This window comes from Phodopus roborovskii, unplaced genomic scaffold, assembly GCF_943737965.1.
Source record: "Phodopus roborovskii unplaced genomic scaffold, PHOROB, whole genome shotgun sequence".
In the NCBI taxonomy this organism is placed as follows: Eukaryota; Metazoa; Chordata; class Mammalia; order Rodentia; family Cricetidae; genus Phodopus; species Phodopus roborovskii.
This window is the reverse complement of record NW_026126448.1, coordinates 20815730-20842582: the sequence shown is the minus strand read 5'-3', so window position 1 is coordinate 20842582 and position 26853 is coordinate 20815730. Positions and strand designations below refer to the sequence as shown.

Here is a 26853-nt window from a genome sequence, read left to right as displayed (position 1 = left end):
CCAGTGATTTCTCACAACTGGGGTCAGCTGACTCTGTGGGTTTACCCCACAGGATTGATTCCATTTTTCATGGTACTGCTCCTCCCTCACTTCGACTGTACGATGGGAGCTCTACCCAATGGTTAGTTGTGGAACTCTGCATCTGCTTCCATCTGTTAGCAATGAGTTTTGATAGTGCCTTCTCTAAAGATGTGTAAACAAATGGTCCCCAAGGTACTGAGACTGACCTATCACAATTAACATTTTTTAAAAAAAAAAATACAGGCCTGGAGAGATGGCTTAGTGAGTAAAGTGCAAGAATGAGGACCTGAGTTCAGATCCCCAGTGCCCACATAAAATGCTGGGTGTGGGAGAAGTTATCTATAACCCCAGCCCTATCTCAAAAGTTGAGGTGAAGCCGGGTGGTGGTGTACACCTTTACTCCCAGCACTCAGGAGACAGAGGCTGGCAGATCTCTCTGAGTTCAAGACTAGCCCATCCCATTCTACAAAGCTAATTTCAGGACAGGGAAACCCTATCTCGGGGAGTGGGGGGGGGGGTTAAGATGACAGAGGAAGACATGTTGACATCAACTTCCGGCCTCCACATACATCTGAAGGTATACACACATGCATATACCACATACATACTATTACCTAAAGTCAGGCCTGTTGTTTATAATCCAGTGTTTGGGAAGTAGAAGCAGGATAATCAAAAATTCAAGGCTGGCTTCAGTAACACAGCAAGTTCAAGACCAACCTGTGCTACATGAGATCCTATCTCAACACCACCCCCAATACACACACAAACTCCCCTAAGCTAAGAATGCTGGTATGTGTCTGTAATTCTTACACTTGGGAGGCAGACATAGGAGGATCACTACAAGTTTGAGGACAGCCTTGTCTATACTCAAGTGCCAGGCCAGCAGAGAAACTCAAAAAAAAAAAAAAAAAAAAAAAAAAAAATTAGGGGCTGGAGAGATGGCTCTTCTGGAGGACCTGAGTCTGGTCCACAGCACTCACAGAAGGCAGCTCACAACATCTCCTAACTCCATCCAGTTCCAGTGTTTGTATCCAACACCGTCCTCTGGCCTCCTCAGCACCTGAACACATACAGAACACAAAGAGATTCAGACACACATACATACACAGAAATAAAAATAAATCTTTAAAAAAAAAAAAAAGGAAGGAAGGAAGGAAGGAAGGAAGGAAGGAAGGAAGGAAGGAAGGAAGGGAAAGGAGCCAGAGAGAGAGCTCAGTGGTTAAGAACACCAGCTGCTTTTCCAGAGGACCGTTTCAATTTCCAGCACCCAATGGCAGCTCAAAACTGTCTGTGATATGGTACCCTTGCACAGACATACATGCAGGCAAAGATGTCAATGCATACAAAAATAAGTAAATTAAGGAAAAGAAAAAGTAAGAAAGCCAAGTGTTAGGCCCTACATTCCTTGGAGGAACAAGCATGGCAGCACTTGTCTTTAAACCCAGGACTCTTGGAAGGCAATGGCAGGCAGATCTCTACTGAGTTTGAGGGTTTGAGGCCAGCCTAATCTATAGAGTGAGTTCTATGATAGCCAGGGCTACATGGAGAAAAAACCCTGTCTTGAAAGAAAAAGGGGGGAGAGGAGGTGGGTGATGGAGCAATGCAGTGATTAAGAACACTGGCTACTCTTCCAAAGGACCCAAGTTCAATTCTCAGCACCCACACAGCAGCTCCCAACTGTCTGCAACTCCAGTTCTGGGGAATCTGACACCCTCACACAAACATATAAGCTAGCAAAACACCAATGCATATAAAATAAAAATATCCGGGCAGTGGTGGCGCAACCCTTTAGTCCCAGCACTCGAGAGGCAGAGGCAGACAGATCTCTGTGAGTTTGAGACCAGCCTGTCTACCAGAGCTAGTTCAGGCCAACCTCCAAAGCCACAGAGAAACTCCATCTCAAAAACCAAAATAGATAGATAGATAGATAGATAGATAGATAGATAGATAGATAGACAGACAGACAGACAGATAGAAATCATTAAAAGAGGATTTGATGGAGAAATACCTTCCATTTTACCACTTTACTTCATATTAAAGTTGCTAGTAGATAGGTCTGTATTTTTTTTGATCTTTCTACAGAAGTGCTCTATCCTTTGTTCTTTTCAGTTATCTTTCTAAACTGTTTTTATTTTACCTTTTCTGTGTGGTAACCACAACTGCACATTCTATTCTAGGTACAGACACACTGTGGTTTGTACAGGAAGAATAATGTGTCCTGTGTTTCCTAGGCTTCCATAATAACATCCAGCATTTTGCTGGCTTTTCGTAGCTGCATTCAAGGTAGAGGCTAGAGACTTTGAAAGCCGTTCCTGTGTTCAACAGCTAGCTTTAGAGCTCATCTTCTGATAATTATAATTTAGACTATTTTCCCATTACTACATTACCTTATTTTTATCTACATAGAGGCTATTTCCCAGACACATTCAACCTTGGACCTTCCTACTTCTCTCTGGTACTATAGATTCCAAACAGTAAATTCAGTAATTTATAGATATTATATTTTTCTGGTTTTTCAAGAGAGGGTTTCTTCTGTGTAGTCTTTGCTGTCCTGGAACTTGCTCTGTAATCCAGGCTGGCCTCGAACCCAGAGACTCTCAGGATCCTGCCATGGCATCCCAAGTGTTGGGATTTAAGGCATGTGCCAACACTGCCCACCTCTATATCAAATCTTAAAAGTTACAAAAGTCAAGAAATAATGTTTTTACTTTGTTATCATTGCTATTTAAATCTAGAACCCAACAGGTTTTTGAGGTACAGTCTTACTATGTAACCCAGGCTAGCCTTGCATCTACAATCCTGTGGCTTCAGGCTTCTGTGTGCTGGAATGATCATGATACAAGAATGTACCAGTAGTGGTGGCGCACGCCTTTAGTCCCAGCATTCAGGAGGCAGAGGCAGGTGGATCTCTGTGAGTTTCGAGGCCAGCCTGATCTACAGAGCTAGTTCCAGGACAGTCTCCAAACCCACAAAGAAACTCTGTCTCGAAAAAAAGAAGGAGGGAAGGAGAGAAGGAGGGAGGGAGGGAGGGGAGAAGGGAGGGAGGGAGGGAGGGAGGAAGGAAATGTATCACTATACTTGGTAATGCAGAATTTCCAAATTCTGTTCTTAGTAGGCTTAGCCATATAACCATAGGGCAAACAATTTTTTTTTAAACTCTTCTTTCCTTCTTCTCTTTCTCCCTCTCTCCCTCTTTCTAGGTGTCTCAAGCAGGATGCCATCCATGCAGTCAAAACTAGCCTTGAACTCACTATGTAGCCAAGGATAGCCTAGAACTCCTGGTTTCCTGGTTCTGTCTCTACCTCCCAAGTGCTTTTTTTTTTTTTTTTTTTTTTTTTTTGAGACAGGGTCTTTTTACTTAGCTTTGGCTGGCCTAGAATTCACTTTGTAGACTAGACTGGCCTCAAGCACTAGGATTAAAGGTTTGAGCCACCACACCAAACTAAAATCCTGTTTTTTGACCTTTATCTATGATAATCTGAAGGACTGCTGTGAGAACAGAAAAATTCTAATATAATGTCTCTATTTAGTAGCTATTGTTTTTACTAGAACCAATAAAAACTATCAGTTTACTTTCTAACTCAAAATTTAAAATAATCAAACTCACTGGTGAAATGGGGAATGTAGAATGTAATAAAAACACAACTCAAAGATGGCATTCCTAGAGAAATTATGAATTTTAGGCAACAAAGCCTTAATTTTTGAAATTGGCATTTTCATGCCTTCCTCACAAAGTCCTAGGGTAAACTTTAAGCAGACATCTTCCTTCTCACCAAAATGGTGCCAAAGTAAAGAAACTTCTGCCACCCCACCCCCACCCCCAAGTCAAAGCCAAGGCAAAGAGAAAATGCAAGGAAGATATTACTGAAAGGCACTGCATACCACACCTACATTAAAAAGCTGGACATCACCCACTTCCAGCAGCCCAAGGTAATGTGGCTCCAAATATCTTCAGAAGAGCAAACTCAGGAGAAAAAGCTTGACACCATCAAGGCCACTCTGACCATACATAACAGTCTTCTACAGAACAGACGGAAGAGAAGAACACATGGACGTCAAGGTTGACAAGCACCAGACCAGGCTCTAAAGAAGCTGAATGTCACTGAAGTAGCCAAGATTAACACCCTAATCAGGACTGATGAAGAGAGAAGGGACAGTACAGTCAGTGAATTCCTGACTACAGCACTTCAAATGTTACCAGCAAAACTGGGGTGGTCTAGATTGAGTTCAGCTGGCTAACTATACTTTTTGTATCAGAAAAAAAAAAAAAACAAAAAAAAAAACAGGGTGCACAGTGTGGTGAATGGTGATGGCGAATGCCTTTGATCCCAGCACTCGGGAAGCAGAGGCAGGTGGATCTCCAAGTTCAAGGCCAGCCTGGTCTACAGATCAAGTTCCAGAGCTACACAGAGAAACTCTGTCTTGAAAAAACAAACAAACAAATAAATAATAAAATTTAAATAATTAAAAAAGTGTAATTCTGGACTAGATAGATGATGTGCCAAGCAAAATATGCCATTCCTTAATTTATGGTAACAACTGTTAATAGTTACTGAGCACTGGACTAAAGAGTAGCATCATTTAACCCTCCCATTATTTCTCTGAAATATACTTCATATTTTACAGATGAGAAAATAGGCTAAGAGAGGCCGCATCATTTGCCCAAGGCTACTGACAGAGAAAATTACGTATGAATCTAAGTGGACTTTTTGGGGAGCTCTGGAGATCTCATTCTACGGCCCAGGCTGGCCTGATATGCATAACAAACCTCCTACCCATGCACCCAAGTGTTATGGTTTATAGGCATAACCTACCACACTTGGGTCAATATCTACATTCTTTATGCTGTTGTTGTTTTACCTTTTTTCTTTTCTTTTTTTCAAGATAGAACCTCACTCTGTAGCCCAGGCTGGCTTAGAATTTACCCTGAAGACCTGACTTGCCTCAAACTCAGAGATCCACCCGTTTGTATGTTAGGATCAAAGGTGTGAACCACGAACCATGTCTGGCTTCAGTATCTAAATTCTTAATCATACAGCAATACTCCCTCCTACCAATAGCAAATGTTGAGTAGTAGTTATGTAAAAATAGGGTGTGTAGTCTTAGGGTATGACATATACCTGCAATCTCAGCATTTTGGCAGATGGAGACTAGAGGATCAAGAATTTAAGGACATCTTTTGTTACACTATGAGTATAGGTCAGGCTAGGCTACATAAAACTCTGTCTTAAATACTAAAAGTAGCCAGGTGGTGGTGCATGCCTTTGATCCCAGCACTAGGGAGGCAGAGGCAGGTGGATCTCTGCTGAGTTGGAGACCCTGAGCTACAGAGCAAGTTCCAGGACAGCACTCAGGTACATAGTGAGTTCTAAGCCAGCCTGGTTACATGAAACCCAATTGCAAAAATATATATAAAATAAAATGGGGAGGCATTTCTATCTGAAGTTTGCTATTCATGAGGAGAGTGATTTTTTTTTTAATGTATCTTGTGCCTGGAAAGATGGTTTAGTGGTTAAGAGCACTGGCTGCTCTTCCAGAGGACCCAGGTTCAATTCCTAGCATAGCCACTCACACCTGTTTGTAACTCCAGTTCCAGAAGATCCAACACCCTCACACAGATATACATACAGGCAAAACACCAATGCACATGAAACAAAAAATGTTTTAAATATTTTTTTAAATTAAGGGAAAAAAAAAAAAAAAAAACACACCAAAAAGTTAATCTCTAAGGCCAGGTGGTGGCGGCACATGCCTTTAGTCTCGGCACTCGGGAGGCAGAGACAGGCAGACCTGGTCTACAGAATTAGTTCTAAGATAGCTAGGGCTATTACACAGAGAAACCCTGTCTCAAAACAACCCCCCCCAAAAAAAAGTTTATCTCTGAACCAATGTACTTTATTCATAAAACATAAAAGGGTAGCTACTAACATAATTTATCTCAAATGCTGGGGACTGACCATAACACAATATATCAAAGTAGGAGCTCAGTGAACCTGAGTTAGAATGGAGCAAAGTTGGTCCTCTAATAAAAATCCAATTTTGAATTTAGGAATCTATAGTTCCCAATGTGAATGGGAGGGAATATTGGCAAATATGACCCTAGACCTACAGAGTCAAACAATTTCTCAAGATCTGTTTTGAAGCCAGGCCTAATAGTACAGGCCTTAATCCCAACTCCCTGGAAAGCTGAGGCAGGGGAACTGCAAGTTCAAGGCCCAGCTGGGCTACAGAGTAAATTCAAGGCCAGCCTAGGCTATTCAGTGAGCCTCGGTCTCAAAATGAAAAAGCTGAGCTGAGGATGTAGTTCAGAAGAGAGCTCTTACCTAGCATGAGTGAGGCTCTAGGTAGATCCCAGGACCACAAGATGAAAAGAAGAAAAAAGCCTGTCTCAGAAAGGGTTCCAATACTTGCTAGAACAATGGCATCATGGGGAGAGGGGGAAATTCTAAATACTGGAGAGCAAAAGAATTGCTCTTGTTATTCAATTGTGTCAACTACTGAGTTTAAATTAGTTTAAGTTATACGAGATATATGTGTGTAATAAACAGGTGTGCATACACTCAAATTGAAACTAAAATGAGCCATAACTCTCTCTGAAAAAAGGCATCCATATCCTAAAATAAGAAACTTAATTTTATTCGACTGGAATTAATCTTACAACTAAAAGAATACACTTCAGATTTTCCTATATTTTACCAGAGAAGGAAAACTAGAGCTCAATAACAAATATCATAAGTAAAGCTTAATAGCCTCGCCCATCAATCTCAAACTGTTATTTTTAGGTATCTGGAAACCATGATGAAAAGCAGATTTGTTCTAAGATACGTCTGTATCCGAACAGCATTCCCTCTGTACAATCTTGTTTCTATTCTTCTCTTTTCTAATTCAATTCTGTTTGGTTTCTAAGTTAAGAAGTGTGTTTCATTTGCATAAATGGTAACTATTCTGAGATACTATTCATGACTATACATTTGAATTCTCTAGAGTACCATTCATAACTTCAAATGAAACAGGAAAAAAAAAACATTCATTCAACTTTACCTTATTGGTGACTAAGGATTTGAGTGACGCAAATGTTACACTACTGTAGAGCAAGGAGTCTTATCTATCGCCCCCGGGGAAGCTATGAAAGCAGCCCAACACAAAATCATGCACACACTTAAAACATCACGGTGTCTGTATGTTTGTGATTATTTTTTTGTTGTTGTTGTTGTTGTTGTTACTCAATTTTGTGGGGTTTTTTTAAATTAGGATTTTTAATTTTTATTCACATGTATGTATGTATGCCTGTGTGCAAATACCCAAAGACACCTGAAGAATTAAACTGGGATCCCCAGTCCTCTGGAAGAGCAATGAACACTCTCCCCACCCCATCCACAACAGGGTTTTTTGTAGCCTCTGGAACTCACCTTTAGTCCTAGCACTTGGAAGGCAGAGGCAGGCAGATCTCTGTGAGTTTGAGGCCAGCCTGGTCTACAGAGTGAGCACCACCATAGCCAGAGATAATTACATGTATTTATTTTGTGTGTGTGGAGGTCAGAAGACAATTTGCAGGAAATATTAACTCGTACCATGTAGGTCCCTGTGATGTTTAGTTTTAATTGTCAATTTCACAGTGTAGAATGGCCTCAGAAGAGAATCTCAAAGACTTTCTAGATTAGGATGGCCTGCAGGCATGTCTGTGAGGAATTGTTCTGGGTACACTCATTAATGTAAAAAGACTCAGTCCACTGTGGGTGGCAACATACCCTGGCTTTGGGTGGCAGACTGAGCAAAAAAAGTAGAGAAAATGAGCTAAGCAATAGAAGCATGCATGTATTCATTCTCTCTCTGCTCTTGACTGTGTACGTGACTAGCTGCTTCCAATTCCTACCTCAATGAATTATGACTTAGAATTGTGAGCAAAATTTAAACCCTTTGTCTCCTTAGCCACTTTCTGTCAGGGCAATAGAAATGAAACATTTTCATTCAGAGGCTGAACTCAGGTCTTCAGGCCAGGTAGCAAGAACCTCTACCCAGGAAGGCTCTAAGACTGTTTTAGTTATAAAATATCTAAGCAGGGACTCAATGATACATCTTAGCCATAAAGCTCAAACTTCAGTTAGAAGAATCCTAACAGGTACTAGCAACTTCTTGAAAAAAGCAATGCAGATTTATCTTTAGATGTAATGCTTTTCTGTCTCTCATTCATGAAAGTAAGAGTCTACTAGGTCTTTACTCCATCTAGTCTTAATCAGTGATAAGAAATTGAATTTACATAGATCTGCATAAATAATTCAACTATCTGTACTGCTCCAATAGATTTTTAACTTTATAAAATGAAATCTGAACAGAATAAAGATAATGTGGCTATTTTAAAGTTGTCATTTCCTGATTTCCCTCAATTTCTTTTCTCATCCAAGACAGGAGACCTATAACCAGAAAGAAGGAACAGAGAAGCCAAACATCCACCTCAGAACATCTGCACTGACTTCCTTCCACTGAGTTATCCCTGCTAACTCAGTGGTTTTTGACTGGGGCAATCTGGCTCCTCTATCCGGGTACCAATGTCTAGAGATATTTCTGGGTATCACATTGAGGGAGGATGCTATTGGCACCTAATGGATAGTAAACAGTACACTATTTAAAATTCTAATCTGACTATGAAATGTAATTAAGAGAATCCACACAAATGAACCTAGAAAAGCCAGACGTAGTAGTTCAGGACATCAAGGGGCTCAAGCAGAAGGATCAAGAATTCAAGACTGGCCCAGGCTCCAGAATGAGATCTTAGCTCAAAATAAAACTACAAGAACAGAATAAAACAGAGGCATTGTTAGCATTTATTAAGCCTATCTGTTATGCTGTACACTTGACATACAAAAATCAACAACAACAACAAAAAAAGACTGGGGATGCCAAGTATGGTAGCACATGACTTTAAATTCCAACATTTGGGAGGGAGAGGCAGAGGCAGGTGAATCTTGTGAGTTCAAGGCATGCCTCGTTTACACAGTAAATTACAGGGCATTTAGACAGAGCTACAGATTAAGACCCTGTCTCAAAGTGGGGGGAGGGGAAAGCCGGGGGTCGGGGTTGGAAATGTAACTCAGTAGTATGGCACTTGCCTAACACATATGAAAGCCTGGGTTAGGGGCTGGAAAGATGGCTCAGAGGTTAGAAACACTGGCTACTCTTCCAGAGGGCCTGAGTTCAATTCCCAGTACACACATGGTGGCTCACAACCATCTTTATATATAATAAATAAATATTTTTTTTTAAATCTTCATTTAAGAAAAAAATTTAGAAAGAACAGCATTAAGAAGCACACGGTAATTGATATGAACAATAAGATTGTTTCTAATTAAATAAAAATTTATTAAAAAAAAAAAAAAAAAAAGAAGCAGTACACAGTAAACCAGGCATGGTGGTGCATGCCTTTAATCCCAGCACTTGGTAAGCAGAGGCAGTTAGGACAGCCAAGGCTACAGAGAAACCCTACCTCAGGGAGAAAAAAAAAAAAAAAAAAAAAAGAAGCGGAAGAAGGAGAAACAGAAGAAACACACAGTCAGGGAAAGCAACTTTATCACTTGTCTGACTTGACTTTGTGGGGGATTTTATAATTTTTTGAGATTAGAATATAATTACATCATTTCCCCCTTCCTTTCTTGCCTCCAAACCCTCACACCTACCACCCGTCTTGTTCCCTTTTTTCTCCATTGTCTCTATGTGTGTGTGTATGCATGTGTCTGTTCCTAAATATAAAAATACAACCTGCTCTGCCTAAATGTTACTTGTCTCTGCAGTTTTTTAGAGCTGACCACTTGGTATTGGATAACCAAGTGCTATGTTCTCCCTGCCTCCCTGGGGAAGGCTATTCCTCCTGCTCTCAATGTTCCTTAGTTGTCTGTAAGTTTTGTTGTCTGACTTGGTTTTGACTCTCTGATTAGTGCTTCAACAAAGAGAGGAGGGTAGTCAATGAGCCTTTCCCAAAGCAGAAGATGAGGTCTTAGATCTGCTCTAAAGGATAAGCAAAAGGCATCATATTTCACAGCCTATATCTATGTGTGTCTACCTGCATACGAAAGCAGGTGTCCTGAGACCAGAGGTGTCAGATTCCCCTGGAGCTGGCTGTGAGCCACTGATGTGGGTATTAGGAATTGAACTCAGTTCCTCTGGAAGAATACTACATGCTCTTAACCAATCCGTCTCCAGCCCCTCAAACTACAACTTCCCATGCCCTCTTTTGGCATCCCTAGTACCCAGGAGTCTGTCTCCCTTACTCAAATCCCCCAAAACTATGCCTTTCTACCTATTCCAAAATTATCAGTTGTCACCCCAACTCAACCTTAGTAAGGCTGATATTCAAACATAACTCTCAGTTGGACAGGTATAGTGACGCACACCTTTGATCCCAGCACTTGGGAGGTAGAGGCAGGTGGATCTCTGTGAGTTCAAGACCAGCCTGGTTTACAGAAGGAGTTCCAGGACTGGCTCCAAAGTTACAAAGAAAAGCTCTGAAATAAAAAAGAAACAAACAAACAAACTTTACAAACCTGACACCAGAATCCAATCTCTAGACACCAGAGTGGAAGAAGAGAACTGACTTCCAAAGTAGTCCTCTGACTTACACACACACACACACACACACACACACACACACACACACACACGAGAGGTATATAAACAATTCCTAACCTGTTTATGTACTGACATCAGAGCTCCTATGCCACTTAACAAGCACATTTTTCATGTAGAATCGTGATATATTCAGTTTCAAGTTCTGGTCTTTAGGAGTTACAAACACAAAAGAAATATAAGACATGGCTACGCAACTTGATTTTTTAGGTTTTATTTTCCCTTGGTTTTTTTTTTTTTTTTTTTTTGGGGGGGGGTGTTGTTTTTTTGTTTTGTTTTGTTTGAGACAGGGTCTCACTATGTCACTCTAGCTGTCCTGAAACTGCTGTTCAGGCTCTGAACTCCTCTGAACTCAGAGATCTACCTTCCTCTGCCTCCAGAGTGCTGGGATTAAAAGTGTCTGCTACTATTACTGACTGACTTACAGAATGTACTAAGAATCACAGGTTATGTTAGAATGTAGCATGCTAGTTCACTATTTTGCAGTTATTTTTTGATAGCACTTATGAAAAGGGGGATCTAGATGAGAATCACTCCTGTTCCCTGGTCCAATCCCACTACTCCACTTACAACTTGGAACCTACAATCCACCATTCTATACTCCCTACATCTCAGTGAAAGTGCTATTGTCAGACACTACGGAGCCATTCAAATAGAATGAACTGAAGCCTTCAAACACAGTGGTTCCATAGTCTTCTGAAGGACAAGATTCTTAAAATCTATGTTGTGGGGGTTCTTATAAAGAGAAGAAATACTTCATTGTCAAACAATGACCTTCATTCTATAGTAGGGGTAGCTCAGAAAAGTTAAGGATACATACAGTGTGACTGGGGATGTGGCTTAATTGGAAGAGTGTTTGTCTAGCATGCATTGAAATCCTAGGTTCAATCCCCAGCACCACAAAAACTGGGTATAGTGGCACAAGCCTCCAGACCCAGCACTTGGCAGGTGGAGGTACAGAGATCATGAATTCAAGGTCAGCAGGGAGGTAGTGGCTCATGCCTTTAGTCCCAGGACTCGGGAGGCAGAGGCAGGTGGATCTCGTGAATGGGAGACCAGCCTCGTCTACAAGAGCTAATTGTGGGACAGCCTCCAAAGCCGCAGAGAAACCCTGTCTTGAAAACCAAATAAATAAATAATTTTAAAAAAAGAAAAAAAAAAAGGGTTCAAGGTCATCCTCAGCTGCATAGCTAGTTCCAGGCAAGCTTATGGAAAGAGACCTTGTCTAAAAGCACCAGGGGGAAAAAAAATACAGCTCTAAAATCCTGCTAGCACAAATCATCTTTCCCTCGGGTGTAAAGAAAATGGTACTATTTCTCTCAATAGCTATAGAAAACAAAGAGAGCAAAGAACGTATAAATTTTTATTTATAAAAGAGGGGACAGAAAGGGCTGGTGATGTAACACACAGCGGTAAAGCACACCAGCTTAGCAGACACAATGGAGTTCCATTATCAGCACCACAAATAAAGAAAAGGTGGAGGGAGTCATCTTAGCATCTAAAAACAAGTATAGAGAGAGTACTAAAAGATACATTCTCATACCTAAGAGAAAATGCACACCAGCTACATTTTAACTAAAGTACTGTTAGTCTCAGAGCTGGGGAAGCAGAGGCAGGCAGATCTATGTGAGTTTGAAGCCAGCCTGGTTTACAGGGAAAGTTCCAGGACAGCCTCCAAAGCAGTACAGAGAAACTCAGTCTCAAAAAACAAAACAAAACAAAAAAAAAAAAAAAAAAAAACCCACATAACACTCTGAAATCAACTCCATTATACAATGTTTACTGTATGAGTGTTTTGCATGTGTTTTGCACAGGTATGCATGTGTACTATGTGAGTGCCTGCTGCCTGAGATCAGAAGTGGGAATTGGATCCTTTTGGAACTGGAGTTACACATACTCACACAGAGATATGCACACGTACAGGTAATAAAAAAAAAAGTCTTGAGGGGCTGTAGAGATGGCTCAGCAGTTAAAAGCACTTGCTGCTCTTGCAGAAGACCCAAGGTACTAACACCCATATAGTGACTCATAACCATTAAAAAATAATAAAAAAAAAAAAACCTTAAATGTCAAAAACCAAATGGGACATGGTAGTACCTGATGTCTGTAGTCCCAACATTTGAGAGTCTGATGAAAGAAGATGCTAGTTCAAGGACAGAACATAAATAAATAACAACATTAAAAAGAAAATAACAACAGATATAAAAAGTCCAAACACATCATATTTTCCAAGTGATGGTGGCTCTTCCTCCTCTAATAGCAGACTCAGATCATGTTAGAACCCAGAGTTAAATCATGGTTAAAATTTAGCCGAAGACTGGAAAGTATGGTGGGAACAATGAATCAACAATGATAACTCACTAAAATGTTCTTTAAACATTTATCTGAGAGGACTTAGGACTTGAAAGTTATTTCTTTCATTATAGATTCCAGAATCTACAAGATCATTCTCAAAGTCCAGCCAATTCAATGGCCTTTTCCTGGGCAAGCAGTGCCTCCCACACAGCCCTGGACAGTGCCCAAAACTCTCTGACAGGAAGCAGAATTTAGAAGTTCTTCCCTTCCTTCCTCCTTTAGCTGCTGCTTTTCTGGTTTTAGAATTTCAAACAAAGAAAATACATATTGGCTCCACAGCTAAGAAACGCCCTCTTTCGCAGCAACTTCCTCTTCCTCCCTACCATTGACAATACCCACGCTGGACTACTATTTTGATTAACCCAAGACTCCTGAGATTTATAAAGCTTAAGGGCCGTGGTACCCGGCTACCTCCTACCCAAAGTTCACTCGCCTGAAAGATAAGGAAAGTACAAAGAAAGAAAAAATGCTACACTTAAACACAGGTAGGCTATTGAAGCTTTCACCCTAAGGAACCCAAAGAAATTTAAACGAACAGATGGGTAATTTCTTCCAATAAAACGTAGCCTTCCTACAGAGAAGCGACAAGACACTGGGATGGTACCAGCCAGAACCAGAAGTCTGTCCAGCAAAAGCTGCTGAACTTTCTTCTGCAGGACCCCTGCGTGGACTCAAACTGAATTCTCTGCTGTTCTGACACACTCGGAAGTGACATTTAAACCTTGGAAATGGCCCTTTCTAAGTCACCGAATGAGAGAGGGGGATGGACTTATAATTAATAACCCCGGGCTCAAGCCCTCGTCTGCTGTGGGGGCAGACATGAAATCAAATCTCTGGGCTACAGCCCTCCCTCCATTTCTGACAAAGCAAACTTCCCATTTAAGCCAGCAGTGACTTACCCCTGCCCCGGGGATTCCCAGAGGAGACACCCTCACGTTGGTGAGCGTCTCACCTTACTGGGGTGGCCCTGAACAAGTTACTGAACTTGGCTTCCTCACCTGTGAACTCCCAAGGACAACTGGAAAAACTAAACAAGAATGTATTCCTAAGGTTTGGCACATAGTAGGGCAACCATAAACTTTATTTTTATTATTTTTTTTTGGCTTTTTTCCTATTCAGTGCTTGGCTTAAATGCCAATAGCGGCCCCAAAGGCTCCAAGGGTTTCCTCATCATCTCTGAATCTATGAACGACTGTATAAAACCTCTCATCTCAGAGGACCAAAGGACCCTGGCCCTGCCCCGTCACGATCTGCGTAGCACCCAGGCTTTGGTAACAAGTGGTCCCGTAAACCAACCACCCTTTCTCTACAGCTCGTTCTGTGCACATGTGCGCGCGCGCACACTCACACATAAGTGCCCTACCCACTCCCCAGCTCAGCAGGCCAGGGACCTCCAAGATATCCCAATCACTTCATGGTCCAAATACGGAAACTGAGGCTCAGCCTGGAGAAGAACTTGTCCAAGAGCTCGGCAAACCGCTGAGACCCAATTCACACACTTCTGCGAAGTCTTTTCACAAATGGTAAACTGAGGCCCAAAGACGGAAGTGACTTGCTCAAGAGCACACCCGGGGAGTCGGTGGCGGGGCCACAGGTCGTCACACTCTTCGCCGGCCCTCCCAAGTCTCCGAAGGGCACTCGGGGCCACCCCTGAGGTGTCGCCCACAGCGCTGACAGCACGCGGGCCGTAGCCGGGCAGCCAGAGCGGGCACCAGGACTCTCGCGGACCCTGCAGGGGCCGCCCGGCCGGCGCTCGCGCCGCACTGCCGGACGCGCCCAGGGGGGACTTGTTGCTCACCTGACCTCGAGCAGTCGCCCTCAGTGACATGGAGAGCAGGCCGGCCGGCACGTGTCCCCACGGAGTGCGCTCCAGCCCTCCGCTTCGCGGGCTGCCACACAGCCGGAGCCCCCGTCAGCGCGCTACACCCCTAACCGCACTCCACCGGCCCGAGTACGCCATTACGTGATTCCCCGCCCCGGGACGCAGCCACACCCCGCCAACCGTTCTGATTGGCTCTCTTCCCCACCCGCCCCGGGTCTCCAACTATCCCATTGGTCAGAATCCAATGCCAATTAAATAAGTACGCAAAAGACGTATTCAAAGGTAGTGTCCCGGGAACTCCACCCGAGCGACTTCCGCAATCGGAGTAAACAGAGGCTAGGGCAAACCAAGTGAAGTGGAGGAGGAAATAAAGGTAAATCGACGCCCGAGTTCGAGTAGGAAAATATTAGCTAAGAAAGTGCAAGACCTCGCAAACATGTGTTGAAAGATGAATTCTTTTCATCAGAGTCCAGAAACCCAGTATTTTTGGTGGAAGGAACGGGCCGAGCCTATGAACTTTCTGTGGACACCCCTGGAGTTGCAAATAGTTATGTCCCTTCACGCCTTGTCCCAGGCCGGAACGAAAGTCGGCTGGGGAGTGAGTCATAGGCTTCAGCTCATCCAGAAGGATAGGTGTCCAACTTGGGTCCTGGAATTGGAAGCTAGTTCTGAGAGGCCACTGTCACATGTCATTTCACTCTACAACTTCAGACAACTCCAGCCTACCTAGTTCTCACTTTGTTCCATAAATTAGGAGCAGTAGGCCCGTGCAGGTCTGCTCCCAGCCCGGTTAGGTGGGAGCTAGGAAGATGCATGCCCAGTGGTTAATTGAATACAAAATACTGCAGCTGTGTGACAATGTGACGAATCCAGTTTAGCTCATTTCTGGAGCAAGTCTGTACAGCAGTTATAGTCTTCTTACAGAAGAATGTGGGGAGACGACACAGCTGTCAGTAAAGTGCCACTTTGAAAGCATGAAGACCTGCGTTCTAGAACACAGATTTATTAAAACAAAAAGGATAACAGACCCGATGATGCAGACCTGTAATACCAGCTATGGGGAGTCAGAGACAGGGAGATGTCTAGAGCTCACAGGCGCAGGCGTTTATCCTGCTTGTCCAGTCTAGGCCAATAAGAGAACCAGGTTCCTGTGGAGCTGTGGTGGCGCACACCTTTGATCCCAGCACTGGCAGGCAGATCTCTGTGAGTTCGAAGCCAACCTGGTCTACAGGGCAAGTTCCAGTATAGACTCCAAAGCTACAGAGAAACCCTGTCTTGAAAAGAGAAAGAGAGAACCAGGTTGCAAAAAAATCAAAACAGAAGTTGCCAGAATAGCCCCTGAAGTAATTCTCTACTCTCACACACATGTATTTTTCACACAAAACCCTGAATTTGTGATATAATTTTTCCCATAGTCACCCAAGTAATTGGAAATGATCCCAAGACTTGAGCCTATATCACTCAGCATCTATTCCTTTTTACTTACTCTTACACATCTTGTCACCTGAAAGAGGCTTTTCTCCCCCAACCCCTTAGCAGGCCAGGGTAGACCTTAGGGTGCGGAGCCAATGTTCACCCTAAATTTAGGGCCCCTGATACACACCAGCTAGGCCAATATTCTTTTTACTTGTTTGTTTGGGCTTTTTGAGACGGGATTTCTCTGTGTAACAGTCCTGACTGTCCTGGGACTTGCTTTGTAGACCAAGGTGGCCTCGAACTTACTGGGATCTACCTGCTTCTGCCTTCCAAGTGCTGGGTTTAAAGGCGTGTATCACCACTGCCCGGCTAGACCAATAATATTCTTGTGGGAAAGTGACCCCAGGACATGTTCCCAGAATTCTAGGGGTCAAGAGAGAAGAGATGACAAGTAGGTGGGCAAATGCCAAATGAGGTGGCCACTGGGGGCCTGCAGTGAGACAGCCAGATGCTGGGCCTTTATTTTTTATTTTATGTCATTTTATTATTTTACTTTATCATTTTGAGACAGGGTCTCTCTATTATGTAGCCCTTGGCTGTCCTGGAACATTAAGTAAGCCAAGTGGCCTGAACTTACAGAGATCCTGCCTCTGTCTTCCCATTGCTGGGATTAGAGGTCTGCGCCACCATACCTGGCCTTTCCAGGTCTTCAGGCAGGTCTGTCCACTCATGGGAGCAAAGCTGTAGCCATCAAGGACTGCTTTGGATGTATTTCCAAGTCCTTTTCCCTCCCTGAAGCTTAAAGGCCACCGCTGCCAAGTAAGCAGTGCCAGCAGGGCCCCAGAGATCACTGGATGGGTGTCTCCCAGGCTTGGATTGGGACGCTCAGTCTGGCATGTGACTGTTTAAATGCTGGTATGATGGAACGTGAAGGAAGGCAGTGATGTGAATGGCTGGCTTTGGGCTGAGACTCAGGGAAGTTTGAAGCATCACTGCCACCCCTAACTCTGGCGCCCTCTTCTGACCCCTGATGGTACTGAATATGCATGGTGGTGCACATGCATACGTGGAAGTAAACACACACAAACTAAAATAAGTAAACAAACAAACAAAAAAACTGTTTTGATGCAGACAACGGAGCAATAGTGAGAGCTGCATTAATGATAGAATTAATTGTGCACAACGCTCCCAGTAGCTATTTATTCACTAGTGGATTCATCCATTCAATAGAAACCACTGAGATGGTTCAACATAAAAAAAAAAAAAAAAAAAAAAAAAGCCTGATGACCCCAGTTCAATCCCCCAAAATTTGGTGTAAAGAGAAAACCAAGGTGTCCTTTGACTTTCACACACAGGCCTTGGTATGTCCATGTCCTCACACATGCACACACACATACAAACACACACTCAATAAATAATTTTTGTTTGTTTGTTTGTTTGTTTTTTGAAACAGGGTTCTCTGTGTAGCCCTAGCTGTCCTAGAACTTGCTATGTAGACCAGGCTGGCCTCGAACTCAGAGATCCACCTGTCTCTGCTTCCTAAGTCCTGGGATTAAAGGTGTGTGCCACCACCATCCACCTAATAAAGAAATATTTTTTAAAACAATGTTAAACACTGGAGGCTGAAGAGATGGCTCAACAGTTAAGGGCACTGGCTGCCCTTCTAGAGGTTCTGAGTTCAGTTCCCAGCACCCACATGTAGGCTCAAAAATCATCTGTAATGAGATCTGGCACCCTCTTCTGGCCTTCAGGTGTACATGCAGACAGAACACTGTACACAAAATCAATAAATTAATTAAAAAAAAAATAATGCTGCTGGGTGGCAGTGAATGCCCTTAGTCCTAGCACTCAGGAGGTAGAGGCAGGTGGATCTCTATGGGTTTGAAGCCAGCCTGGTCTATAGAGCTAGTTCCTGACAGGGCTACGCAGAAAAACCCTGTCTTGAATAACCAAGAAAAAAAAAAAAAAAAAAAAAAAAAAAAGCTAAGCACCTACAATGTATAGAGCACCCTGGGAATGGACAGCTGCAATGGTGAGCAAAACAGACCCTCATGGAGTTAGGAGTTAAAGTTAAATAAATGATCAGACACTTCAAAAGCAATGTGTTCACTAGAATGAATGTCCAGACAAGAGGAAGCAGGCTGAGCAGGTGGTATTGGGATGAATTGATGAACACATGGGAAAGAATGTCTGCCCAAAAATGAGCTGGAAGTTGGAAAATTTGGTTTAAGTCAAAAGATGGGTGCAGAGGAAAAGTTGGTTTGGCATATAAAAGGCACTGTATAAATGGTACTTGAGCTGGAGGTGGTGGTGGTGGTGCATGCCTTTAATCCCAGCATTTGGGGGACAGAAACAAGCTGATCTCTTGTGAGTTCAAGAACCAGTCTTGTCTATAGAGCTGGTTCCAGGATGGTCAGTCTACACAGAGGAGCCCTGTCTCAAAAAAAAAAAAAAAAAAAAAAAAAAAAGTTTTGTTGACCTAGCATCTAGGAGAGAGGGGAGGTAAGTCTGAATCAGGAGATCCAGCCAATGAATGACAATATAACTGATACAGCCTTCTATGCCCTGGCCAAATTGCCATCTGATCTTAAGACTTTGGAGCTAGCCTGTTAATCCTGGCACACACCACCTTTAATCCCAGCACTTGGGAGACAGAAGCAGGCAGATCTCTGTGAGTTTGAGGCCAGCCTGGTAGCCTGGTCTACAGATCAAGTTCCAGGACAGGCAGGGCTACACACAGAGAAACCCTGTCTTGGGGAAAAAAAAATACAAACAAACAAAAACTTAGAAGCCAGGCTTTAAATCATTCTTTCACAACTTTCTTCAATGTATGATTTTGTTATTATTTGGTTTTTGTTGTTGTTTATTTTGGGGTATTGTTTATTTTGTTTGGCCTCAAACTCAAGACAATCCTCCTGCCTGAGCTTTCTGAGTCCTGGAATTACCAATATGTACCACAAAGTCTAGTAATGGGCAGGGTTCTTCACCTCTCTTGAGTTTGTTTCTGATCTGATCTGAAAGATCAGAGCTGGACTTATTAACCCACACTGTGTGTGCGTGTGCGTGTGTACCTGAAGAGAACAGAAGACGGCAGCAGTGGCATCACATCCCCTGGAGCTGGAGTTACAGGCAGTTATGATTTGCCCTGCCCTCCATCATAACTGCTGGTCATTGGACTCAGGTCCTCTGGAAGAACAGGAAGCCCTTTTAACTGCTAAGTCACCTCCCCAGCCTGATACTTGCTATGTAGCCCACACTAGCCTCAAACTCCTAGTAATCCTCCTGTCCCAGCCTCCTGAGTGTTGACATTACAGGTATGTACTACCATGCCTGGTTTGGTGGTGCACACATAACCCCAACTGAACTATATAGCAAGTTTGAATCTAATTTGGCCTACAAAAGGAGACCTTGTTTCCAAATAAACATAAAGAAAGGGTTATAATTGTTTTGGCCTTGTGTACAGGGAGAAGCAGGTGGATTAAAAAACCTAGAAAATACTGTGTTGCCACAGCTGGGCTTTTCTCTCAGAGTCAAGGCCATTTGCCTCCATTTCCTACTTCACCTTGGATCGCTGAGTTTGAGGTAAGCCTGGTCTACATAGTGAGTTCCCAGCCAGCCAGGCTACATAGTAAAGCTATGTCTGAGAAAAGAAATTATTGAGTAAATTGTTTAAAATTGTATCAAAAATGGAGTAAAAACTAATTACTATTGTAAGGATTCAGGCATTATCCTGGCCTGCCCCTATCACCTGGCAGAATGCACTCAGGCAGTACCCTAGTCAGCCCATGGTTTCATGAGTACTAGTCTGTACTCAGGTGTAAAGGACCCCTTTAAAAGACAGACCCCCGCCCACTTACGACCTCTGCCTTCTCTGCTCTTTGCTCTTGTGTTTTTTTTCTCCTGCTCTTCTCTGTCTCTCTCTCTCTCTCTCCTCTTCTGTTCCTGGTGTTTCTATGTCTCTTCCCTTCCCCCTCACTCCCCTTTCTAAAGAAAATCCTCATTCAAGCTCTGTCTGCCTGGCCTGCTGTGTTATTCCCTCCGCCTTGGTCACCTCACCTGCTATGCTCTCCCACGTGGTCCCTTACCTTGGGACCCCCACTCAATCGGGACCACCCCCCCTTCTCCAGCTTTATCCTATAACTGTAACAAAAGAACAACAACTATTACTTCTGTTTCCCAGAGCTGTAAAGATTGAATGCGTTTGAGCTAGGTTTGAAATCACAGCACTCAGGAGGTTGAAGCTGGAGCATCAGTAGTTTGAGGCCAGCCTGGCCTACACTATGAGACAGTGTCTAAAATAAGCAGATAGATAGGTAGGTAGATGGATAGATAGGCAGGCAGGCAGACAGACAGACACATAGACAGACAAGTGGACATGGTGGCACCTCTGTTATCCAAGCACTCAGAAGATGAGGGTAAAGGGATTTGAAATTTAAAGGTTGTCACCAGCCATTGGTGGTGAATGCCTTTAATCCCAGCACTTGGGAAGCAAAGGCAGGCAGGCAGATCTCTGTGAGTTTGAGGCCAAGGCCAGCCTAGTCTACAGAGCGAGTTCCAGGACAGGCTCCCAAGCAATACAGAGAAACCCTGTCTCAAAAAAAAAAAAAAAAAAAAAAAAAAAAAAAGTAAAGGTTGTCCTCAGCTACATAGCAACTTTGACACCATCCTGGACTACATAGGATCCTGTCTCAAAAATAATTTTAAATGAGACAGTAGATGTGACTCACTTAGCACAATGACTAGCATACATCAGCAGCTATTGAATGGTAATAATATATCTAACACTGATTATGGTTATTGAGCCCAGTGTGGTAGTTCATGATTGTAATGCCTGTACTCCAGAGGCTGAGGCAGGAATTTCACCTGGGCTACGTAATGAGTTCAAGGACAATCTGGCCAAGACTTGTTTCAAAACAATAAATTGAGCCTGGTGTGGCTCACCTTTGATCCTAGAACTCAGTCAGAGGCAGGAAGTCTGGTGTCTGTGAGTTTTGAGTTCTGCCTGGTCTACATAGAGAGTTCCAGGACAGTCCAGACTGCATAGTGAGACACTGACTTAAACACAAGTAAAAATTATTGTGAATATGCTGATGTCATCTGTCTCTGCCTGCACTAGAAATCAAGATTTCTATCCAATAAACACCTTAATATTTCCTGTGTAGGTGATACAACTAGACAACTTGCTTTCTGAGATGATAATGTTACATATATTAAGAATATTAATGAGCATTTACTGTATGTTGAGCATGTGCTAATGCTGTACATGTATGTATTAACTCCTTACAATATGCCTATGGGCTTCCTTCTGTTACCCATGAGGTCAACAAAGAACAGGGAGCTAAGAGCCTGGCTCCTGGGCATCCAGTCAGGAAGCACTAGCTAGGATGAACCCAGCCTGGGCCAGCCAAGCCTTCCCTGTTCTGTCCAAGGAATCAAAGTTATCACTAGGATGTTGATCCAGTATCCAGTGCCTGGAGCATCCCCAGGCTGCAAAGAGGCCACGCCCTATGTCTCTCAAGAGCTCTAAAAAGTCAAACTGGCTGGGAGTGATGGCACTCGATAGAATACTTAATGAGACCCTGTCTCAAAAAACAACAAAGTCAACTGTCAGTTCTCTGAGAAGAACATGAAACAGACCCTCTTCCTCCACAGAGGAGGTGAAAAGAACTCTAACCATGCTCTGTTTGAATGCCAGCTTTGCAGTTTAATGGCTCTGTAATCATAGCTGGGTTCCACCCATACTCTGAGCCTCAGTTTCCTTATCTCTGAAATAGGGATGATAAAGCTTCAAGACACACAAGCAATAAGGCCTGCACAAACTCTAAAGTGCAGTCCACCAGGGAGTCCCTCTCACTGTTGCTATGGGGACAGGAACCCTCTGGGAGAACAGCCCAACCGGCTGACAAGCAAAATTGCCACCTGTAGAAACAGACCAGGGATCAATTCCTAAATGTGCCTCTTCCACAGTCTGGAGCTAAGTGTGTGGGACACCTATAATCTCAGCACCCAGAGGCCAAGGGGAGATGATGGAGGGTTTGAGGTCAGTTTGGACTACCTAGTTAGGACTCCCTGTCTCAAAAACAAAACAAAACTTAACCACAAAACTAATCAGCCAGACAATCCAAACATGATTTCTGATTTCAGTCAAGGTATATGATCTGTCAGAGCCACAGTTTTCTTGTCTATATAATGGAGTGAATCATATGACTCTTGTAGAGAGGGAGAAAAAAATGTGTGAATGCCTGGAAGAAGAGCTACGAGCCAGTGTCTGGAACAGAACTAGCAGAGTCAGGTACAAAACACAGGGATCAAAAAGAATCACCTCTCTACGTCCTGCATCCCCACCCCATCTGTGGGGAGTGGGTGGAGAATACTGTGCTCAGAGCCCAGAAAGTCCCCAAATCCGGGCCACTCCCCTTCCTCTGGCATCCTCAGCTCTTGCTGGGTACACAATCTCTCTCTCTCCCTCTCTCCCTCTCCCCTCCCCTCCCTTCCCTCCCTCCCTCCCCCCTCTCTCCCTCTCCCTCTCTCTCCCTGTCTCTCTCAAAACAAGTTCTTCACTGAGCAATCCCAGGGGGCCCCAAACCTCGGTCCCAGCCTGGCTCACAGGCTTTCTCCGCCTCCACATCCTTAATCCGATGCCTTTGCGCTTGCCATCCCTTCCACCTGGAATGCTCTCTCCTCCCTGAGCGCCTTTGAAGGGGAAGGCGGGTGCTAGAGGGGAAGGATCTGGAATGATGTTCCCCTACCTCCTCACTCCGCTCCCCCTGCATCCCCAGCGGCATACCTGACCTCCCCCTCCCAGCGTGGGGGAAGAGGCAGCCAGGAGGAGGTGGGAAGGGGGAGGGAGAGAGAAGGGCCCTCTGTAGGGTTTTTCACCTGCTTGGAAGACACTGACGGAAATGAAAGCTCTAGAAAGAAACTGCCTGCTGCTCTGCTTCTGAGGCCCCAGCTCAGTGGAGCCTCCCTGCCTTCCCACCATGCCACTCTACCACCTTCCTCTCTTCCTCCTCCTGCAGGCAGGTGCTCCAGTCAAGGAACATGGGTGGGTAGCAGTGTTAGAGAGAGACCTGGGTTCAAATCTCCTTCCTGCCACTTAACCCAGCAAGTGACATCAGCAAACTGCTGCTTCTACCTCATCTCTGTAGAAAATGGGACGACAAGCAATCCCTGGCTCTTTGGGCTGTGGTAAGAACTAAGTGAGACAGCAGATATAAAAACGTCTGACCTGACCATGATGGAAAGGCTCAGGACAGAGATAACAGTGACAGCAGTTAACACTGTGCACATGTGTGCCTTGCAATGTTCAGTGCCTTGATGAATATGACTAGGATTTGTGTCTGTCCATCCTGACTGTTCCCTTGGTGAAAACATGCTATGCTTTTCCTTTTACCTTCAAAACCATGCATGGGGCTGAGGTGTAACCCAGTGCTATGGAGTAGACAAAGCTCTTAACCCCAGCAAAGCCTGAGTTCACTCCCCATCCCCCACCAAAAGCCCAAATCCTTCCTGAACTTGACCTCCTTTACCAGTCTATTCATTTAATTTAATAAGCATAGATTGCTGTCTGCTCCTGTCCAGGCTTATGCAGGGTACCCATGACCCAGGATCAATCTACCCAGCTTCTGTCTGAAAGCACCCCTTAATGAGAAAGAAGCCGTACATAAAAAGTGACAGGAAGCCAGATGGGCGCAGTAACTCACACCTGTAACTCCTATACTTGGAGTGTGGAGGCAGTACGATCAATGGTTCGAGGTCATCCTCCTCCATTACATAGCAAGTTTGAGACCAGCCTGGGCTGCTACCTAAGACCTGTATTAAAAGCAAAATGAGATGGGCCAGTGGTTAAAGGTACCTGCTGGCAAATCTGAGGACCTGAATTTGACCGCTGAGGTCTGCATAGTGGAAGGAGAAAGCTGAGCCCTGCAAGATGTCTTCTGATCTCGACCATGCCCCCTCTACACATGCAAAAATAAACAAATAGGCAACATAGTAGAGAATGCCTTGAATCCCAGCTGGTTCAAGGCCAGCAGCCAGCACTGAGGCAGAAGGATTGCAAATCCAAGGCCAAGCAAGCTACAGAATGACGTTCATGGTCAACCTAGAGAATTTAATGAAACTTTATCTCGAAATGAAAAGTAAAAAGTGTGGGATGTCACTCAGTGGTGCAGTTTGCCTGGCATACCTGAGTCCCCAGTATATCCACACACATACAAACGGGGAGAGGGGGAGGAAAGGAGAGAGAGAAATTAGAGATAAGTGTTCTTGTCTTGATGGTACCTTGGGTAATGGGAGAACCGAAAGCAAGCTAAGGAGCTCAGCAGGCAAAGCTAATCTCAGGCAAAGGTCTAGAGGCTAGAGGAAAGACGATTTTCTGGAGAAAAGAAAACCTCTTTAGGGGCTGGCGAATAGAGAGGTTTGAGCTGATGAGAGTGCTGGACATGTCTGGAAGGTTTCTCTGTTTTTATTTTATTTTACATGTATTTATAATGGGAGTGGCCAGTAACCTTCCATCACGTGGGAATTGAACTCAGCTCATCAGACTTGGCAGCAAGCAGCCTTATCCACTGAACCAAATCATTGGCCTGTTAAGAGTATTACTAGTGTAGCTCTGGCTGGCCTGGTACTTGCTATGTGGTTCAGGCTGACCTTGAACCTAGACAATGCCACCTCCGCTTTCTGAATGCTGGGATTGTATGCAAGTACCACCTCACTCACTGGCATGAACGGTCTTTAACAGGGACGAGCCATTGGGGGGGGGGTCTATTTATGGTTTGCAGTCATTCACTCAAGACACACTTCCAGCGATATAGCTAAGCTATGTCAGACACCCAAGCAGGCATGGGAACTACACATAATTAGAGATTCTTCTGCCAGAGCAAAGGGTGGGACACTGGCTGCTACCACTGTGGAGGGTTCCAGTGAGTCCTTAGGATGTGGAAGTAAATGGCTCTTACAAAAGAAGAGGAATAAGAAGAAAAAGAGGAAGAAGAAGAAGGAGAAGAAGAAGAAGAAGAAGAAGAAGAAGAAGAAGAAGAAGAAGAAGAAGAAGAAGAAGAAGAAGAAGCAGCTGCCAAGTCTTGTACAAAGCAACTGCCAAGATATGGGTGATGATGGCCTGGGGAGCTTGCACTGGAGAAACCAGTGATTCAAGAAATGGAGTGACAGCAGGGAGAGGAGGGAGGTTGGGGTTGAACAATCCAGATCCTGTAACCTCTGGTCTGGAGAAAATGACCAAGAGGGCAGGGCACTGGGTTCCCCATCAGCCCCCTCTGCAGCCCCCACATTATCTCAGTCCTGCCGAGCCCTGCAGCTTGTCTCCCTCCAGGTTCTGAAAGACACACCAAACCCAGGAAGAAAAAAGAGGTGGCGAGGATTCGGGCGGGCGGGTGGGGACAGGTCTAGGCCTCTTGCTGGAGCACAGGCTTCTTTCCAGGGCCTTGAGCCAACAGGCTGGCTGGGGAGGCAGAGGTTGCAGGCAAGGATTAAGGAGCTGGTTGCTTTTCTACCCAAACCATAACCATAGCTGCCTCTCTCTCTCTCTCTCTCTCTCTCTCTCTCTCTCTCTCTCTCTCTCTCTCTGAGGTCCCCCTCCTAGCCCCTCCTCTTTTTTTAAAGAAAAATGTTCCTGTACATGCACCCGGAGGCTTTTGCAGGAGGCAGCTTTTGGAGAGCTGGGATAACAAGCCAAGAAGCAAGAGGGAGGAAAAAGACCACGCCTCGCCTGGCAGATTCCTAATGGCCCAGGAGACCAAGGCTTTGCAGGGGGAGCTGCGGGGGTGGGGGCTGGCTCCAGTAGGAGGAGAGGGAAGGGCAGGCCGAAGGACAGCCACTTGCTGGCCAGTGACCTTGGGTGGGATGCTGCTTGCTTCCCTCTGGTGTGGATGGAGGAGGAAGGCAGAGCCGAGGCTGGCCAGCTGAGGTCACAGGAAAGGCCCCTTGTAGCCTGAAACGTGATCTCGGGATGTGGAGCCTGCCAACCTGCCCCGACCCTGGGCCAGCGAAGATGAAAGGCTGCCTGTCTCCAGCTTCCAGACACCACCAACAACAACCCCCACTAACTCCCCCAATCACCTCCCCCCAAGCGCATGTACCTCCAACTTGGAAAACAGGGAAGCTGCTTGCAGCTGGCTGGAGCTAGTTGCTGGACGCCCCACCCCACTTATATCAACCCACCCTGCCTTCCTTCTTCAGTTTGGTGGCCCCAGAGAGGGCTGATGGCCTGCATGAGGTCACACAGCAAGTTGGAGGGGCTGAGCCAAGACTCACCACAACGTCTGGACTCGGACTCCAGACTTCCTTGTCATTCCCAGAAACTCACTGCTGGGAGGTTTATCCTGGGGACTTGGAGGGATCTAGGGCCAGAAGGGACAGTTCAGAGCTGTATCTGTTTGAAGTCACAGCACAACTTAATGTTGACTAAGTCCAGGCTTTTTTTAGGCTTTTTTTTTTTTTTTTTTTTTTTTTTTTTTTTTTTGTTTTGCTTTGTTTCTTTAAGACCAGAAGAAAATTCCAGGCCCCTGCTTAAGCCTGGACTTGCCCTGCTGGCAGGGAAGGAATGCAGCTCTGGCCACCACAGCTGCCGGTGACCATCTGCAGCCTCAGCTCTTGCTGTTCTCATC

General features: G+C 44.5%; 1 protein-coding gene across 3 annotated transcripts in view; it reads right to left on the bottom strand.

Annotated features, from left to right (window-relative positions):
- The window catches only part of Wasf2 (WASP family member 2), a 75483-nt gene extending 48834 nt beyond the window's left edge, over positions 1-26649 (bottom strand). Inside the window, exon 1 of one of the 3 annotated variants that reach the window (XM_051189018.1) lies at positions 26501-26649. The gene's annotated coding sequence lies outside the window, so the exon portion shown is untranslated. Of the gene's footprint in view, positions 1-14791; positions 14960-26500 lie in introns of those variants that run through there. The other 2 variants (XM_051189016.1, XM_051189017.1) reach the window with 2 other exon arrangements.
- Between the last annotated feature and the right edge of the window lie 204 nt (positions 26650-26853).